Consider the following 21676-nt stretch of genomic DNA (forward strand, 5'->3'; position numbering starts at 1 on the left):
GTTACATTTTGATGACTATAAATGCCAGTGTTGTCAATTGACAGACCCTCAGACCATTCATTCCATACATAATTATCACATACCAGCTGAATAATTCACCTACTGAAAAATACAGGCAAATACATACCACTCTTGAATGCAGTGTGCTTCATCACAACAAATGAGACACAGTCTGCTCCTATATGCCTCATTCTTCAGGATGTCCCTCCAATGTGAATCAAGCATGATCTCGGGACTGGCCAAAACTACTGAGAACACTCCTTTTTTAAGACCTTAAAGGTGGTAAAAGTATATCATTTGTTAAGAACCCGTTATTATTTATTCAAAAATTGAGAATTCATTGTATTTATCAAACAACAGGGTCACTGACCCTAAAGCGCTCACCTGTGAACAAGGCTTCATTAAAAGAGGTTACGACCAAACTGTTTTGAGACATACCGCATGTTTAGTGTTTAACCCGTTTACAGTTGGACACTACGCTTCCCTCTTTGATTGTGTCTGACGGAAGAGGGGAAGGACTCTATGATAAGCAGTTTTTAAATCCTACCAGGACTGAGCTGTTTTGATATCTGTCTTCTGGCCTGTTTCGTCGGGCCCTTAAGGGCTCTGTCTTCTGAAAAGGCATTGAGTACATATGTTTTTGGTTCTAAAGGTTTGCTTTTTATATTTTTATACACGAGCATTTTTGTGTTTTACATGTCATGCCTTTTTGTTTCCATTACGTGTGTTAGAGATTCACCCGGAGGGGATTACTTTTATTTACACTGTCTCGTGTCTTTGGAACATGGTGGGGGTATTGAGTGAGATTGGGTGCACACCATAAACCGGTTTAAGCTCCCCAGTGGTGTTTTTGCCACTGACCCTTCCAAGGCGGTGCCCCCACTGTGTTCCTTTGTTTGTTCGTTTTGTCCTCTTGTGTAGGCTTTGTGTATGTGTGTGTGTTCCTTTGTTTTTTCGTTTTGGCCTCGTGTGTTGGCTTTGTGTGTGTGTGTTTGTGGTGTGCACGTCTGCGTGCTGTAGGTTTCGTTTTGGGGAGGCAGCGAGTTTGGTACGTGGCATTCTCTGTTTGATATTTGTCTTTCTTTTCATCTGCGGATGTCTCTTAAGTACTTTTAGCATGTGTAAATGTTGAGTTCTGCTCAACCTGGGGCTAGAGGGCGTGGACGGTAGCATGCATTTCCACTACCGACCATGAACAGGCTCAATCAAACCGAGCCTGCAACATTTTCATTTTTGTCGTGTTGAGCGACCTGTGAAGTTCCCACTTTTCTGTATTCAAGCGTTTTAAAAGTTTGATAGCTGAAAACCTACTTTTAACCAAAAAGACTGTTCAATGTTCAAGGCTCAACCCTATGAACAACTTTGAAATAGGGATACCCAGAGATCATGTTTGTAGTTTCATCAAAATCCATTCAGTGGTTTTGGAGGAGATGATGTTTAAAGAAATTGATGATGAAAAGTGAACACACACTTTGGCAGCCAAATCTTTTAAGAATCACAATTTTATTCTACGTTTAGGTCTGGTGACCCCTATGAGCAACCAAGCGGAACTGTTCTAACAACTTTGGTAGAAGACTATCCAAGAAACATCTGTGCCAAGTTTCATTAAAATAAATTCATTGGTATTGGAGACGTCTTTTAAACACAAGCATTGAAGACAGAATGTATGATAAACAATAGACACAGCGTGATCACAATAGCTCATCATGAGCATTGCTCAACTGAGATAACAAAAAATAATAAAGTAGATTTAAAAACAGTTCATTACCATATATAAGCCTCGGCTTTTAACCTGCAATGAATTTTTTTTTGTTTCATGTATATTTACATTCAACATCTGGTTTCAATTTATCTTCACATTGCTAAATATAACTTACTGATCTTCTTTTACATCTCCCTCCATTTCATCATCTTTAAGGATGCAGGCTGCATTAACATTTCTTTCCCTCAACCTAGTCACAATGTCCTTCATCAACACTTTTAACACCTTTTTCTACTTTGTATACCACTTGATTAAATAACTTAATAAATGACAAACTAACTGCCCTAATTCAAAAGACTTTTGCCAGAGAGAATGCTACGTTTCTCGCTTGTAATTTTGATAAAAACAAAGACAAATATCAAACAGGGAATGCCACGTACCAAAATCGCAGCCTCTTTTTACTAGCAATATTATTAAACATTATACAATGTGGACCTGTGACGAAGTTTGTAAAGCCCTTTCCTTTTTATTGAAGAACATTTACATCAGGTTTGGGAATGCAGTTTTTAGACAAGTAGTTGGTATTCCCATGGAAACAAATTGCACCCGTTGTCGCAGATTTGTTTTTATATTGTTGTGAAAGAGACTTTATGTTGAGCCTTTCTCCAGATACGCAGGCAGATATTATAACTGCATTTAATAATACATCGCGCTATCTGGATGATATTCTTAATATGGATAATCCGTCAAATGGTTGGTACTATTTATCCTAGGGAGCTTCAGTTAATTAAAACTAACAGTTCGGATACTGATGCTTCATTTTTAGATTTACATCTCTTTATTTATGACAATATTAAACATACCAAAATTTATGACAAGAGGGATGATTTTAATTTTAGTATTGTACATTTTCCCGATTTGGATGGGGATAAACCTCCGGCTACATCTTATGGGGTATATATTTCTCAATTAATTCGGTTTGCCAGAGCGTGTAGTCATGTCAAGCATTTCAATGAACGTAATCAATATATTACAAGTAAACTTTTTCAGCAAGGCTACCGTTATTACAAATTGCATAAATATTTTGCTAAATTTTACTATCGTAATTCTGATTTAGTTTTAAAATTCAATAGTAATTTAAAGACACTTCTGCGAGAAGGTTTTTTATGGGGATGTGGTTTACAAACTTCGTAAGACCTTGGGTCATGATAATTTTCCAAATGTTTTTGGTAAAATTATAAAACGTTTTATTCATAGAGGTTACGACCAAACTAAGTCGCCATATGACCTATCATGTGTCGGTGCGACGTTAAATCGAACAAAAAAAAAAAAAAAAAAATACGACCAAACTTTTGAGACATACCGCATGTTTAGTGTTTAACCCGTTTACAGTTGGACACTACGCTTCCCTCTTTGATTGTGTCTGACGGAAGAGGGGGAGGACTCTATGATAAGCAGTTTTTAAATCCTACCAGGACTGAACTGTTTTAATATGTCTTCTGGCCTGTTTTTATAAACTGGTTTAAGCTCCCCAGTGGACCGTTCCAAGGCGGTGCCCCACTGTGTTCTTTTGTTTGTTCGTTTCGTCCTCGTGTGTTGGCTTTGTGTGCGAGTATGTGTGTTTGTGGTGTGCACGTATGTGTGCTGTGGGTTTCGTTTTGGGGAGTTGACTATAGCATATGATGGCAGCAATGAGAATTTCATCGTAAATAGCTTCCATTATTATGTTGAACACGATTGGGGTTACTGCTCGTAAGAAAAAATATTTCAATATTTCCTTTCATCACATCAAATTTGCTGGACTACAAGGTAACCATGTAGTGATGTGGTCAGTTTATCTGTCTACAGATTGCGAGGTCAAGGGTTTGAGTCCCAGATGGGACTTTTGTATTTTCTCACATGCTTTGTTTTCTTCTTCTTCCGTTTATGTACGAGGCTCACTCTCGAGCAATGTCGTACATGCTTTAATTCAGTGTGAAAAAGAGCTATATCGATACTTGTTGATGATATTAAGTCTAAAATTTACAGACTGTGTACATGAAATCTGTTGAAATTACAATTTCCAAATCAAAACTGCAGGATAGAATTATATGATTTACAGATTGCCTCAGGAATAAGGTATACACATGCACATATTTATGTCCCTGATTACATGCGCAAATGGAGATAGATTTTCAAAGTCATCAATATAGGATGCCCATAGCTTCAAGATTAGACTTGAGGTTACGACCCAACTGTTTTGAGACATACTGCATGTTTAGTGTTCAAAGTTGGACACTACGCTTCCCTCTTTGATTGTGTCTGACGGAAGAGGGGGAGGACTCTGTGATAAGCAGTTTTTAAATCCTACCAGGACTGAACTGTTTTGATATGTCTTCTGGCCTGTTTCGTCGGGCCCTTAAGGGTGTTTCTCTTGTTGCTCTGTCTTCTGAAAAGGCATTGAGTACATACGTTTTTGGTTCTAAAGGTTTGCTTTTTATATTTTTATACACGAGCATTTTTGTGTTTTACATGCCATGCCTTTTTGTTTCCATTACGTGTATTAGAGATTCACCTGGAGGGGATTACTTTTATTTACACTGTCCCGTGTCTTTGGAACATGGTGGGGGTATTGAGTGAGGTTGGGTGCGCACCATAAACCGGTTTAAGCTCCCCAGTGGTGTTTTTGCCACTGACCGTTCCAAGACGGTGCCCCACTGTGTTCCTTTGTGTGTTCGTTTTGTCCTAATGTGTTGGCTTTGTGTATGTGCGTGTGTGTTTGTGGTGTATTGGCCTTGTGTGTGTGCGCGTATGTGTGTGTGTGTGTGCGGGTGGTGTGTTCGTCTGCGTGCTGTGGGTTTTGTTTTGGGGAGGCTGCGTTTTTGGTGCGTGGCATTCCCTGTTTGATATTTGTCTCTGTTTATTTTACCATCACTGGCAGGGAGACATGCTGTACCAGTTTTGAGACCAGAATAGATGTTGTCGTGGAACGACTGTTTGTAATTGAATACTCCTTATCTGTAACCAACACAACTACCAAAATTATTTTGAGAACTTGCAGTAATAAGGTTATAAATAAAATCTGCAAGAAGAGTGGATTAGAAAGGACCTAGTCTTTATTACAGAGCCCTAAATCATCCTACGGGTAACCCGCAGGTACATGTATTCATTTAGCTGAAAATCTCAAGATCATCTGCTTCATAACTGAAAGTCAATCTAAGTAAAGACAGCCTAGAAGTGGCTGGAACAAGATGTTTCATGTGTTTATGTGTTATTTATTGCAAATAGATGACCGGAAGTAATCACGTACTGGAGGTGTCTCCCTAAAAAAACAAAGACAAATATCAAACAGGGAATGCCACGTACCAAAAACGCAGCCTCCCCAAAAAAGAAACCCACAGCACGCAGACGTGCACACCACAAACACATACACATACACGCGCACACACACAAAGCCAACACATGAGGACAAAACGAACGAACACAGTGGGGCACCGCCTTGGAACGGTCAGTGGCAAAAATACCACTGGGGAGCTTAAACCGGTTTATGGTGCGCACCCAACCTCACTCTTACCCCCACCATGTTCCATAGACAAGGGACAGTGTAAATAAAAGTAATCCCCTCCAGGTGAATCTCTATCACAAGTAATAGAAACGAAAAGGCAATGGAATGTAAAACACAAAAATGCTCGTGTATAATAAAATATATAAAACGCAAACCTTTAGAACCAAAAACGTATGTACTCAATGCCCTTTCAGAGGACAAAGCAACAAGAGAAACACCCTTAAAGGCCCGACGAAACAGGCCAGAAGACGGATATCAAAACAGTTCAGTCCTGGTAGGATTTAAAAACGGCTTATCATACTAGTAGCTTCCTCGCTTGGCGATTAGCATTAAGAGGATAGTGCTAGGACTGGTCAGCCCGGTGTCAGTTTAATGTGACTGGATGGGGTATCATGCCGCGTGTCTACGGCGTGATATTCCAGTGAGGCAGCAATATAAAGTCGGGCATTGCTCAGTGCTACAAGTAGACACCGTCGTTTATTTGACTGAAAAATTGTTGAAAAAGACGTTAAACCCGAACACACACACACACCAACACCAATGCAGGCAGGACTGTAGGACCCCCAAATGTAAAAATGGTCACATATAGCTGAGCAGATTAAGTCATTTATTCAGGAAAATACTGCATTTAGTGATGCAAGCATGAAATTTGGCAAGTTTACTCGTCTGAGCCTTCTTTTTTCAAAAAGCCCGTTAGCCACTTAAAAATTCAAAATGGCGGTCATTTTTCAAGATGGCCGCCACAGGAAGTTGATTTTTGATTTGAACAGATCTATACCGAGTTTTTTATGCCCCCGAAGGGAGGCATATAGTTTTTGAACCGTTTGTCCGCCTGTCGGTCTGTCCGCAATTTTCGTGTCCGGTCCATATCTTTGTCATCCATGGATGGATTTTCAAATAACTTGGCATGAATGTGTACCACAGTAAGACGACGTGTCGCGTGCAAGACCCAGGTCTAGCTCAAAGGTCAAGGTCACACTTAGACGTTAAAGGTCATTTTTCATGATAGTGCATTGATGGGCGTGTCCGGTCCATATCTTTGTCATCCATGGATGGATTTTAAAATTATTGGGCATGAATGTGTACCACAGTAAGACGACGTGTCGCGCGCAAGACCCAGGTCCGAGGCTCAAAAGTCAAGGTCACAATTAGACGTTAAAGGTCATATTTCATGATAGTGCAATGATGGGTGTGTCCGGTCCATATATTTGTCTTTCATGAATGGATTTTAAAATAACTACGCATGAATGTGTGGCAGAGTAAGACGACGTGTCGCGCGCAAGAGCCAGGTCTGTGGGTCAAAGGTCCTAAATTCTAACATCGGCCATAACTATTCATTCAAAGTGCCATCGGGGGCATGTGTCATCCTATGGAGACAACTCTTGTTTTGTCAGTTTTGAAGAAAGAGTATCTCTTAAGTTGTTTTGAGTGTTCAAAACATATTTTCGATACACAAAAGACTGGTTTCAAAATCCAATATGGCGTCTTTTTTCAAGATGGCCGCCATTTCATGTAAATAGTACTAATTTGCAGTTAAAACTGACGTTCCTAGTTAAATTGATTTTTATGTTATAGTCAAAAAATATATTTAGAGTGTTGAAGGACAGTTTTTGTGTCACCTGCGACTTAAGGCACTGACGGCAGACTAAGGCGTAGCTTTTCCGGCGATGACGACGGTGGTGATGGCGTCAACGTTAAGTTTATATTGAAGTCTTTTCTTCAGAAACTACTATGTTTATTGGGTTGAAACTTCACGCACGCCTTTATGGTCATTAGGCGCTGTACCAGGCCAAGATCCATAACTCTGACATACATTTTATCAAAATTATCCCCCTTCTATCTTTGAAATTTTAACATTAAGTCTTCCTATAAAGTCTTTTGATCAGAAACTACTGGGCTTATTAGCTTGAAACTTCACACATGTTTTCATGGTCATTAGGCACTGTACCAAGCCAAGTTCCGTATGTCTGACTTACATGTCAACAAAATAATCCCCGTTTTTAAATTAGAAATTTCAACATAAGGTTTTCTGGTCTCTCCATGAATAGTTTTAATTATGCCCATTTATGACCGTCATTGCTTGGTTTGAACTTGTGGTCAAACTTTATATAAGGTGCACATTTTTAATCAATTTTGATAAACAAAACACCTGTTTTGTGTCATAGGTAAAGCAATGCAGCTCTACTGTACTCACGTCTTAAATCTTTAGTTGTCACATTTGAAGTTAATAGATCGGTACATGGGATTCCAAAACGATAGCATTTACACCTACCACAACATTCTGTCTTACATGCACATTTGGTTAGTTCTTAAACACCATATGCAACCACCTTGGTATGCAGCATGCTTTGTGTGTTCGGCAAGGGCTGCTTGATTTGGGGGAAGAGCATCATATGACATCTGTTTTCGGGCAAACATGTCCAGTCTGACGCCACAATTATCTGCTATAGATCTTGACCTGTCATACATAAAGATGACAAACTTTTCAAAAACCTCCTGATCCTCATTATATATATTATATATCACAGGCCGATAAACACTTATTAAATACATCTGTCACCTCCGGATTTGCCTTTTACCTTTTCCTCGGAAACCTGACACTACTTTACAACCTGTAAACGCTTGGAAGAAAGCAATTAAACCTTTTACTTTCTCATGGCCGACTGATTGAATGACATCATGTATGGGAGTCCATCTCAAATTTATTTCCTGTCTGAAGACTACCCAACAGTTGTTCAAGGCTAAGAACTTTCAGTTCAGAAAATACATGAACAGCCATGAATAGCGATGACAGCAAAATCTGTGTCTGTATCGTTAATGACAAACTGTTTATGACCCTCCACAGCAGCATATCTTGCACGCATGAACTTCCATGTTTCGGCTTCCTCATGACGGCATGGTGTCAGACCTTCGAGACTGATTTCCTGATTGCATACAGCCTTTTCCTCTCTGGTCGAAATTATAGTACTTTGTGTGTGCATTTCAAAAGATCAGTCTGGTTATCATTATCCCTCAATACCCTTCGTCTAGCGCCATGACCTCATTTCGTTCACACTTCAGACTACACTGACAAACTACTGTAATTGTGACCAGAGAGGAAAATGGCTGTAAGCAATCAGGAAATCAAATCTTGAAGGTCTGACGCCATGTAATCATACGGAAGCCGATACACGGATGTTCATGCATTCAAGACATGCTGTTGTGCAGGGTCATAAACAGCTTGTCATGAAAGAAACAGACACAGATTTTGTTGTCATCGCTGTTTATGTATTTTCTGAATTGAAAGATCTTGTCTTGAGCTGTATGTAGCCTTCCGACAAGGAACAAACTTGAGATGTATTCCCATTCATGATGTCATTCAATCAATCGGCCATGAGAAAATAAAAGGTAGTGCCTTCTTCCATGCGTTTACAGGTTGTGATGTAGTGTCAGGTTTCCGGGGAAAAGGTAAAAAGGCTGTTTGGCAAACTTGGAATGTTTGTCCGGAGGTGACAGATGTCTTTCATAACCTAAGTGTATATCGGCCAGTGATATCTAATGAGGACAAGGGGGTTCTTGAAAAGTGTTTCATCTTTATGTATGACAGGTCAAGAACTTTAGCAGATATTTATGGCGTAAGACTGGACATGTTTGCCCTAAAACAGAGGTCATATGATGCTCTTCCCCTAACTCAAGCAGCCCTTGCCGAACACACAAAGCAAGCTGCATACCAAGCTGGTTGCATATGGGGTCGGGCACTGTTTTGTCAAATGGAAGTCGAGAATCCTGCTGAATGGGGATGGGGAAAACAAGGTGACCTTTAGCAGATACACTGAACAACGATTCCACCAGCTGCAGATAGCTGTAAAGAACTAACCAAATGTGCATGTAAAACAGAATGTTGTGGTAGGTGTAAATGCTGTCGTTTTGGACTCCAGTGTATAGATCTATGCAGCTTCAAATTTGACAACTAATTGGCCAAAATATAAAAAACAAAGACAAATATCAAACAGGGAATGCCACGTACCAAAAACGCACCCTCCCCAAAACGAAACCCACAGCACCCTAACGCACACACCACGCGCGCACACAAACAAAGTCAACACACAAGGACAAAACGAACAAACAAAGGAACATAGTGGGGCACCGCCTTGGAAGTCTTGAGACATGCCTTCCGGAGGAAACGAGTACAGTGGATCTGCATTGCTTTACCTATGACACAAAACGGGTGTTTTGTTAAAAATGTCCACCTTATATATATATACAGTTTGACCACAAGTTCAAAGCAAGCAGTGATGGTCATAAAGGGTCATAATTAAAACTGTAGAGACACAAATACCTTATGTTGAAATTTCTAATTTAAAAAGGCGGATACTTTTGTTGAAATGTATGTCAGATATATTGAACTTGGCTTGGTACAGTGCCTAATGACCATGAAGATATATGTGAAGTTTCAAGCCAATAAGCCCAGTAGTTTCTGAGAAAAAGACTTTATATGAAGACTTAATGTTGAAACTGCTAAGTTAGAAAGGGGGATAATTTTGATAAAATGTATGTCAGAGTTATGGAACTTAGAGTTATGGAACTTAGGCTGGTACAGCGCCTAATGACCACAAAGGCATGTGTGAGGTTTCAATCCAATAAACGTAGTAGTTTCTGAGAAAAAGACTTCAATATAAACTTAATGTCGCCGGAAAAGCTACGCCTTAGTCCGCCGTCAGTTCCTTAAGTCGCAGGCGAAACAAAAATTGTCCTTCAACACTCTAAATATGTTATTTGACTATAATATAAAAATCAATTTAACTAGGAAAATCAGTTTTAACTGCAAATTAGTACTTTTTACATGAAATGGCGGCCATCTTGAAAAAAAGACGCCATATTGGATTTTGAAACCAGTCTTTTGTTTATCAAAAATAGGTTTTGAACACTCAAAAAATCTTAAGAGATATTTTTCCTCAACATTGACAAAAAGAACTCTGTATATGTCTGTTCAAGTTAAAAATCAACTTCCTGTGCCGCCATTTTGAATTTTTAAGTGGCTAACGCGCTTTTTGAAAAAAGTAGGCTTAGACGAGTACTCATGCCAAATTTCATGCTTGCATCACCAAATGCAGTATTGTTTCAGTAATCTGCCCAGCTAATATATAAAAATGGTAACACACGTAAAATAATTTTACCGTATATGTAAAAACTTTCTTCAAATGTAAAACTGAGTTGTTACAAATGTAAAAACGTTAATGGTGACATATGTAATAAAAATTTAAAAGCGTCACAAATGTAGAAACAAAATTTTGGTCACATATGTAAAAACAGTTTCCTACAAATGTAAAACACAATTTCCGCAGTCACCTTGTGATTTCATCTATATGAAATAGTTTCGCCATTTATTTTCTAAAAGAAAAAATATATAGCCGGAGTGGTCTACATAGTGATATGTGTAGTGTGCGAGCGTGTGTGTAGTAATGGGCTTGTCCGTCCCTCCGCTTGTATGTTCCTTCTGCATAAAATATAGAAGACAATGCTCCTAGCGGCGGGTACAGGTAAATTCCTTGCTTGGGGGAAGAGGAGGGTTGGGGGGGGGGGGGTAGTGGAAATAGATATTTTTTCGGAAAACAGCTCCACAAGGATCATGCTACTTCTTAGGCGTGAAATACAGCTTATGTTTACATTGACTCAAAGAAATTATATATGCGTAATGTATGTTTGTTACGGATCTGTGTACCCCGTTAACTTTAGGAAGCACTTGAAAGGATGCGAAAAGCAATTTTCGGGCCATATTCGTGCACGTGCAGTTGGAAAGTGTATATTTAAGGTATGTATGTCTTTTCGATCATGTGGTTGACCCTTTGCATAATTATGAATTTATTTTTTCGTTAGATGTTACGCAAAGATCATGGGCAACTAGAACTTCGTGAGACGTCAAAAATTTAGCTATGCGGACATCTCCCGTCATTATACTTTACAGTCATTATATGTATTGTATCACTTATTAGTTGCTATATATTATAGGCGGACAGAACGTATTTACATTTTTGTCGAGCCTGCTTGCGTACAAATGCGTACTCTGCAAATAATCGATTACCCTTCTGGTTTGAACTCGTCCAAATAATCATTGCGAAATTATCAGATTTTGACTGTACATGATCCTCACAGTACAAAAACAAACGTCATTATGTTTATCATTATTGTAAAAAGAGAGATATAATTATCAGTACGATGGCTGATTTCTACCAGTGTCGTTCTGGCGTCCCGCTACAACGAAAGAACGACGTTTTCCCATTTGGCCTTGTCTCGTTCTGTCGTCCTGGCGCCCCCACCAGAACGTTTTCGTCTTTCGGCGTTGTTTCGTTCCCTCGTTCTGGCGCCGCCACCAAAACGATATATCGAAGAATGCAACAAGACAAAACGAAAGAACGCCACTTGTAAACGGTGCCCTAAAACGCCATGTTGTCGTTCTGGCGCCAGAACGACTGAACGAGACGACAAATGTGAAGTCATCGTTCTTTCGTTTAGGCGCGGGCGGCATAATTTACCTTCAGAATCCATACTTCTTTCATTCAGATGTGTTTACTAACACAGCGTATTCTCTACGCCAAAACGATATAAGGGAACAAAATAACGCCAAAAGAGGAAAACGTCGTTCTGTTGGGGCCGCCAGAACCACAGAACAAGACAAAGACTAATGTGAAAACGTAGTTCTTTCGTTATGGCGGGGGCGCCAGAACGACAGAACAACACTGGCAGAAATCGGCCACCATATATCAGTAAGTTCGTTGTGCACAATGTTATAAAGTTATGTGTGATCAATAATCGAACAGTATGTATGCAGATTAGACTGCGATGTATGTTACCAAAACGCATTAGTATGATTTTCTCACGGCCTGAACCATTGTTAATTTGAAACTGTTCACGTGCATTTCGGAATACCTAATGAAATGCACTTTATTCAGGCGTTTTGGTTATTTCGTGTTCGTCTGTACACTTTATACATTATTTTGATGGAAGTCACTAAATCATTTGCGTAAAATGTATCGTGTTGCCCAGTCTTACAAGTGCTCGCGTAATGCCAGTCACATGCCTAGCTTTTATTATTAACATCGAAGATGACCGTTTGGAAGCCCCCGATGGCATAAAATCGAATTCCACATAGAATTTGAAATGACACAGGTAAGCTGCGTAACCTAGCTGTAGCCCTAAAACGTCCGCATTCGACAAGCCACATACTTCAGTAAGTGCACATCGGCAAAGTCTGTACCTATTGACAAGTTCCATTTTCTCATATAATCTAAAGGATTCAACCTGTGACGAAATATTACCGGTCTTCTTTGTAGAACTCGACCTTGCAAAATAACATAGGGGGTAGCCATTTTTGTTTTTGACTTAAATTTGACTTAAAACAGGTAGCTACCAGTCCTTAAATCGACTCAGATTTTAGACTTAGTTTTTTGTCTAAGACTTTTGATGGATAAGCTAAAGTCGATATTTTGAGACTTAGTCAATACTTAATACCCCGGTCACACATACGGCGCGGATAGCTACGTCTAGCTACGGACAGAAACGTAGTAATCCGTACCTGAGCCGTACAACAGAGTAGTCATTCGTACTAATCCGTACCAAAACGTGGTCAAAACTTATTCCAAACTTGCAGGTTTCTCCAACTTTTGAACATGCACAAAAGTTTGAGCGAACCGTAGCCATTTGAGCGTGACTTTAGTCCAACTTGGCTGAAATTTATTCACCCGTAGTTAAACGTAGTTATCCGTGCTGTTACGTACCTCGTCGTAGCCGAACGTAGTTATCCGAGGCTGCTCGTACTTAAGCGTAGTTCAACGTAGTTTACCACAGACCCGTCCGTGCGCTGGGCAAGTTGCAAGGCGCAGTAAAACGTAATTCAACGTAGTACCTCGTACCTATCCGTACTTATTCGCGTCCTGTATTGTTTTGTTTGTTTCCTGTTTCTCTTTCCTGTTTCTCGCCATTTTTCCCGTACTAAGACGTACTGCTCCGTAGTTATACACCGACAGACTAATCTTATCTGCACCGTACTTGAACGCATGGACATATCCGTATGTGTGACTGTAGCTTAAGTCAAATTATTAGTCTCAACCCTTTTGTAAATACGGTCCCTGTTTTCCTACGCTTGTACACAGAAGTAGAACACAAAAAAGCGAGAATTTCGTGCTTCACCATAGACCACTAGCTTACCGTATGATCTTTGTTATGCGACAAATTCCCTTTTTCATGTGAAGTGAGCTAATACAGGTCTTTAAAGACCTGATTGATACCGTTAACACATAAAAACGAGAAACGTGTGATTAGCTTACAGTACCGTTAGACCGAACGGTATGCTACCATTTTACTACAATGTTCCATTGTTATGCGAAGTGAGCCAAACAGGTCTTTTAATAATGTCAGACAGATATTACTAGTAACACCAGGTTACACACATGAAGTTTCCGTATTTACAAAACCATACCGTTACAGACTTGGTGATTTGAAAATAGTTCAATGATTACATTTTTTTTCTTGCGTGATTCCATACAGGCACGGGTAATCTACGTCATTAAACATCAAGTTTTTTCATCTTTTTACAAATAAATTTATATGTGTAACTACGATATTTGAGACTTGCTAGGTATTGCTAAAAAATTATGTACATCTGCGACTCTATCCCGTCAAAACTCTCAACTTGAAAAGAGCAAGACAACATAATACATATTAAACTGATTATAAGTGATCTTCTGCATGCCAATTATTCTAATACGTGTCTATATATTCGATTATTCAAGATTCCAGTTTGAACCAAATACAAATGTATACTTTACTCCCCTCCCCCAAGCAATTTTCCTGTACTCAGCCTTCTATAGTTTCTCTTATGCAGAAGGAACAGACAAACTGAGGGACGGACAATCTCAGTACTACACACACGCGCGCGCATATATAATATATAGTTTTTACTCGTATATACCCCTCACGCTCCGAGAACACGTATCACTGTGTAGAACACTCCGGCTATGAAGGCGTAACAGTCGACATTGTATTAAGAGACCGCCCAAGGGACTGCTAAAAAGTGGTCTCTTAATGGAATGGTCTCTTAATGAATTTCAGTCAGGTGAAGAGAAAAGTCATTTTTAACTTAATGTAATTGTATTTATTATGAACATACATATATGTATATATATATTCACAAACTGTGAAAATTAAAGCTGGATTGTTCGTCAGGCCGAATGTTACATACGTTAATTGCATTCAGGCAGGTGCAAATGTACTCGCTAATTACAGAGGTGAAGAAATGCCGGGCGGGAATTTGGTACCCGGTTGCTTAATAGATACTTTTGTCAATATTTTACCTGTCGGGACTACATTAATGTGGTCGCTAGTCGTTTAATGAAAAAGCCGTAAAATAGAATGAATTTATGTACTGAAAACGCTTGGTGAGGAATTTTGACCGGCCATTTAATACAAATATCGCTTAACAGAGGTGGTCGCAAGTACGATGTCGTCTGTATTTCATACAGATGAAATCACAGGGTGACTGCGAAAATTGTGTTTTACATTTGTAGGAAATTGATTTTATATATGTGACCAAAATTTTGTTTCTACATTTGTGACGCTTTTTTATTACATATGTCACCAGCAACGTTTTTACATTTGTAACAACTCAGTTTTACATTTGTAGAAAATTATTACATATACGGTAAAAAAATTTTACGTTTGTTACCATTTTTACATTTGGAGGTCCTACACAGGACAAAACACTGTTTTGCCGTAGCCAGTCGGCAGAACAGCCATTGCATCTTTCCGTTCCAAAACAGAAACTAATACTTCCATTTGCTTTACTTTCAAATTGAAATCGTACTTGTAAATGCCCTTTATAGAGTGAAACAATCGTTGCACGTCTGCGATCAACATGGCGCACATTTGATGGCAGACGACCTAGATGAGATTTCATACAGCGCACCGTCTCGTCAAAGGTCACATGATATCGACCGCAAGAGAGAAAACCGATACGAAAAAGCAATTTTGGCATACAGTGATTGTCTTTCAGGCTTGAATGTAGCATCTCATCGCAAACATTCATCGAGATATATACATTTCTGTAAACAATAAAATTCCCTATTTGGATTTTTTTTATCCGATGACTATAGATCCTACAATTTACCAGGTTATAAGTAAGTACCTGAATTACGCCGATTTTTAATAGTGGCTGTTTGTGACTGTGGACGGACCGTCAGGGGAGGTAACTAGAGTCACGGATTGAGACTAGTGCTCACCATAACTTTGCAAATATCCTGTTTTTCTGCCTCTGTCATTTTTCCAGACTGACTGAGAGTGAAACTGTATTTTTGACACTGGTGGCATAAATCAGTAGCAGGCTTTGAAATAGTTTTGTGTTGGCATGGATCACTCCATGTATTTCTAAGTGTCTTTAAACAGACTGAACGGCACCCGCTTTCACCTACGCTTTCATTATAAAGATTGTGTATATCGACAACATAACGGTCTGATGGTCAAAAGAAGAACTGTCTTCTGGTGCACATTTGGTGAGCGACCAGGTAACGGTAACGCATTTTCTGCAGCATATTCCGTTATGAACTTTTTTATTTGATTTCTGTCTTCAAATGTCTTAGTTTAATCATATTTTATTGTATATATATATTCACACATATATACATCACATTTAATACAAGCATTAAATTAAATACATACAAATGGGTTGGGCCAAAAGTTATTCCAACATTATCTAGGGCCCTCCCCAGAACAGTCAGTTTATAAGTAGCTCAAAAGTAATGTGTTAAGGTTGTGTGATTGGTTGACAATTTCAAGATTTAAATAAAGAATTTTGGAAAATATGCATCGAAAAAAAGTATTGAAAAGGAGTTTAATAAATATTTTGCTAGATATCAAACAAAATGTTAAAAAGTGTAAAAATGATAAAGAATTAAACAAACAGGAAGAAATACCATTGTTTAGTTGCCGCTAGTACTGACACCATCGCCCCCAGTTTTCGCTAAATAAGTTTGCAGCAGTTACATGTTTTGGTGAACTCGAGTTAGCGTTTTTATTATTTGAATCTTTTGCTCTCCTTAATATAAGTTTGTACTTCTTTGAACAGTATTTCATTCTGGGATTCTGTTAAAGTGTCAATGCCAAATAAAAGTTTCTTTGCGCTAAGAGGATGAAAGGCTCTAGTATTAATGAATAATGTTCGCCTCTGAAGTGTATATCGTTTGCAAGTAAAAAAAATAATGCTCAGCATTTTCATTCTCAGCACCACATTCACAGGACGGGCTCGGAAGGAGATGATTTTTATACAAATCAGAATTAAGATTACTGCAGTTATTTCTTATACGGGCATGATGAACGGCTGAAAATCTTTCGCCTTTAGTGAAAAAAGATGGAACTACTGGCGGTTGATATAGTTCTTTCAGTTTACTTTTAAAAGAAGATAGTGATTCTGAGTCTCGAATATTTAACGGAAGATCATTCCAAAGTTTTAATGCTGATGGTAAGACAGACTTAGAATAAATTTCAGTTCTTCTTGTTACTGAAGCGTAGTCGGCATTATTTCTTAACCAGTAGTGATTGTCATAAGCTAAGTCAACTGTTGGGGGGAATAACTGTGTCAAGTACTGTGGTAATAATTGGTTTTTGGCTTTGTACATTAAAAGTAATTTTTGAATTTTTCTTGTGTCGGAGAGTGTTACCCAACCTATCTCATATAGTAATTTTTGTAGTGAAACAGATCTTGTTAGGCCAGTAACTACCCGAGCTGCCTCATATTGTAATTTTTCTAAAATATCTTTTTCATATTGTGTACAATTATCCCAAACTTATTCTAGCTGAGGTCGTAGATAAGAGATATATATGTGATTCAGTGTTTTTCTTTGAACTTTAAATTTTAGCATTTTCATAGAACCAAGGATTTTTGATGCTTTAGATACAATATTTGAGATATGTTGGTGCCATGACCCGTCCTGACTGAATGTGACACCTAGATACTTATGATGTTCGGCAAAGTTAAGTTGTACATTGTCAAAAAGTAATGATGGTCGATTTCTATTACAGAACGAGAAAAACGTAACTTCCGTTTTAGAAGGATTGAAGTTTACTAACCACTGTTTAGACCATGGTGTAATTAACAACAGATCATTATTTAGCGTTTCTTCCATTAAAGCGATGTCACTTGTTGATACGGATAGAGAACTAGTAATACTTGTAAGTGACTCTGCTATATCATTGACGTAAATGAGGAATAATAAAGGACCTAACACTGAGCCTTGAGGAACACCCCCATCTAGATAACTTGAATTTGAAAAGGGTGAAGCCACAAAAACATTTTGAGATCTGTCTTTTAAACAATTACTTAACCATTTGATCAAATTTCCAAGAATTCCATACTGTTGAAGTTTGAAAACAAGACCTTTATGCCAAACCCTATCAAATGCTTTGGATATATCACAGAAAATGATGCAAGTAGAATCTCTGTTGTCTAAAGCTTTACAGACTTGATTATATATGTCAATAAGTTGATATACCGTGGAATGACCTGGTAGAAATCCAGACTGATTTTGAAATATTAAAGAATTGTCATGTAAGTGGTTATATATATGTTTAAATATAATGCGTTCCATTACTTTGCCAACGCAGCTAATGAGAGAGATTGGTCTATAGTTTGATGGTTCGTGTTTATTTCCCTTCTTGAACAGGGGCATAACATGTGCTAGTTTCCAATTATTAGGATAAATACCCTCAGACAAGGAGCGATTAAAAAGTAAACAGAGTGGAACACAAAGTGTTGTTGATGTTTCTTTTAACATTTTATGGCTTATTTCATCTGGTCCAGATGCTTTGTTTGTAACAAAGTTTGCTAAGATAACTGTAACTTCCCGTTCTTGTATAATAAAGTCAAAGAGTCTCGCATTTGTTTTAAAAATAAAATTTGGAAGATTCGTATTAGTGTCATCTACCTGAGATATTGATACAAAGAAATTATTCGGAGTGTTCGCTTTCTCTACATCAGACAGTGAGTAAGTATCGTTGTTGTTTTTTAATGGCGGTATACTTTCATTTTGACAAGAGTTCTCCTTTACTAACATTCTAACAATTTTCCAGTATTGACGCGGATTTGAAATATTCATATCATATAAAGAGAATTCTGAGTTGTTATAAAAAGTTTCTTTAGCATTTTTCATCATATTATTTACTCGATTTCAAAGTTTTTTGTATATAACCCAATCTGTTGTTTTTCCACTGTTCAGAGCTTTGTGATATTGCCTATCTCTCTGTCGTGTATTCCTTCGGATATTACTGTTATACCAAGGTTTATCTTTTGCGTAATTCTTGTCGGTGTACTAATAATATTGGTCATGTTATTTACTAGAAGTACATCTTTAAATTTATGATTATTTATATTTAATTGATCTTCATTTATATCTCCAACAATTATTGCCTGATGCCTTAACTCTAACGCCATTTCAAGACAACTGTTCAGTTTATCCCAAAAATCGACCTTATAATGGGGTGGTCTATATACTGAACATAATAAATATGATTGCTTTTTATCTCTAATTTCCACCCAAATTGATTCTGGAAGTATACTTTCTAAGTTACATAATCTTTTTGGCCTTAAAAATGCGGATATATAAACTAGAAAGCCCCCTGAATGACAAGAATTATCCTTTCTTAACATATATTCAAAGCCCAATAACTGCAGATCTATATCTTGTATATTTGAATCTAGTTTAGTTTCAGTGAAACATAATACATCCATTTCTAATAGGTTTTCTGTGATAAAGTCAAATTTATTCCGTATACTCCGAATATTTTGATGGAATATTGAAAGGCTGTGTTCTTTACTAATAATGGGACCCGGATTACTTTCAACATCACCAGACATAATTATCAAGTAAGTAATATATATCATAGTTCATATTCAAGAGATCATTTAACATTAAAGACTGATTATTCATGTAACTAACATGAGTGATTCTGTTTGATGAATTTTGTACGTGGCCTATAAGTAATATTATACTTCTTACGAAATTGAAATTCATATTTGCTCGACACAGATAATTCGTTCCGAAAAAAGATAGACGGCATAAAGAAAAAAGAAGAACAAACTTTTCTAAAATAAATCTAACAGGGTTCACAGTATATATAAAGTTTGCATTGGTCAACTGCTCACGGTTATTAAATGACCCCACCGATGCCAGCCATGACATCAGGTCATTACCCATTAGGGTATAAATATATCGTAAACAAGTACAAAGCGAGCAAAAATGGGGTCAGTATGTCATAAGTATTGAAAACGGGGCGAGGCGGCGGCGGCAATAAAAAAGAGAGCAACATGACTTTGGTAAGAAGACATAAAAGAGAAATAAAACAATAAACTACATTCTAGTAGTTGAAACATTACATAAGAGTATTCTAAAGGGCTTAACTTGATTTTTGATTTACAAAATCCATCTACTATCATATGATATAACAGATACTGATTTATCAACCGTATAACTATCAATTTACAAAAAAAAGCAAAAAACAACACAAACATCAAGTAAACAAACAAACAAACAAATACATACACACACACATAAATGCACTCCGGATAACATTATGACGTTAAAAATTCTAAACATTGAAACCGATTTTTGGATTGGTTTTTCGGCAGACTAAATCCAATACTTCACGTAAACATAATTTATGTGAATTTGCAAAAATTTGTGAAACGACAAAAAGACTATTCTACCCAATGTACTAAAAAATGTCAAATATATATGTCGGCAGTTTTGATAATCTAAATAATCATTGCGCGTTTATGTTATGAATTAAATAACTTTAATTGTGGATATACTTCTGTCAGATTGATATATTAACTTCAAATTTGATTTTCCCTTCAAAGGTCATTTACCTGTTAGTAGGGATTTTCTATAATTAAATTTTAGGGGTGCAAAATGTTCGTTTATATGTATCAATAACGCGGTTAATCACAAGTGGTCTACCTGTAGTTAAAAATAAATCAATCTCCAATAATATGCGGGTGACCTTTGTCCCAGGTCATTAAAAGCAGACGAACATGATATACAAAAACGATTATGAAAACTTTGTTACACCATTAGAAAGAGATATACACACATATATATATTTTCCTGATAAAATTTAGAGCGTAGATAACTGGCGATCGGTTATGCGCTTTTGGTCTAAATTAACATTTGTATTTAATGATTTTCAAAAGATTTTTCGGCGAACGCCGTCTAAATTCCTTTTCGTTACCTATGCCACGTGACTTCAGTTTGCAAATCAAACTGCTTGATAACGCATTATAGATAATTTATCAAAATGGAAGATTTATCTAACACTCTGCCTGATTGGACGAGAGTGTCAATTTCTTTCACTCTGTTGATTGTGCTACGCTGAGTGAAATGTAGACAAAGCGTTTATCCTAAACGACGCTGTTCACAGTTTTAAAGCTAACTTTGGCTCAGTATATTTAGCAAGAATATTGATATATCTCAAAATGATAAGTAAGTTTAATAGATATGATAAAAACCTGTTCAAATACCAACATATATCAAATTAAAGAAAGAGCTGAATACGGTCTGCGTATCACATGAATAAGGGTGTGATAAGAGTCTTTTATGTAGAGAAGTGCTTTTTAAAAGATTTTCCTTGTTACAATTGTCGTCTGTATATGAAAAGATTTCTTGCTTTTGTGACTTATTAAATGAGTACTTGTTTGCTTTGATATATCTGTTATAAATTATTTAACTGCTTTATTATATATGAATATTTTTCTTTAGTATGGTATGCAAATATTGAACTCAGTTGAAATCTGTTTTATTATATATATGCTATATAATGACTGAATCTCATTACACTGAAACGAAGGTACGCTGCATACAGTTTATCTATGTGATATGACTACGGTCAAACTTTGCTTATGAAACAAAAATATTGAAATAATTACAATTGTATGTTTTGCTTGACCTTCACTTTTTTATAGGTGTGACGTCATTGTCCAAAGATTCATGAATAGCGAATATGCATTTGTTAAAGTGGGATCAGTTGGCGTATTTTAGAAATAAATAAAAATAATAAATAAAAAATCCTTTAATTGATTTTTTTTCATGTATTCTAATCAAACTTGATTTGTAGCATCTTTATTAGGCCCGCAGCCAACTTTGTTCAGCTGGGACATTTGACCCCTTTTAGGGGCTGCTAGAGCTAAAACTAGACATGCCTTTATACAACGTCTCATGAACAGCTTGGTGGATCTTTGTCATACTTGGTCTGGAGCATCATTATAAGGCCCTCTTCCAAATTTATTTATGTAGGAACTTGGGCCCTATTAGGGACCACTATAGCTGAAAGTAGATATGCCTTTCTTCGCATTAACCACTAAAATGTAATGGATTTTTATCAAACTCGATGTGTAACAATATCGTAAGGTC

Source organism: Mercenaria mercenaria, chromosome 7, assembly GCF_021730395.1.
Source record: "Mercenaria mercenaria strain notata chromosome 7, MADL_Memer_1, whole genome shotgun sequence".
In the NCBI taxonomy this organism is placed as follows: domain Eukaryota; kingdom Metazoa; phylum Mollusca; class Bivalvia; order Venerida; family Veneridae; genus Mercenaria; species Mercenaria mercenaria.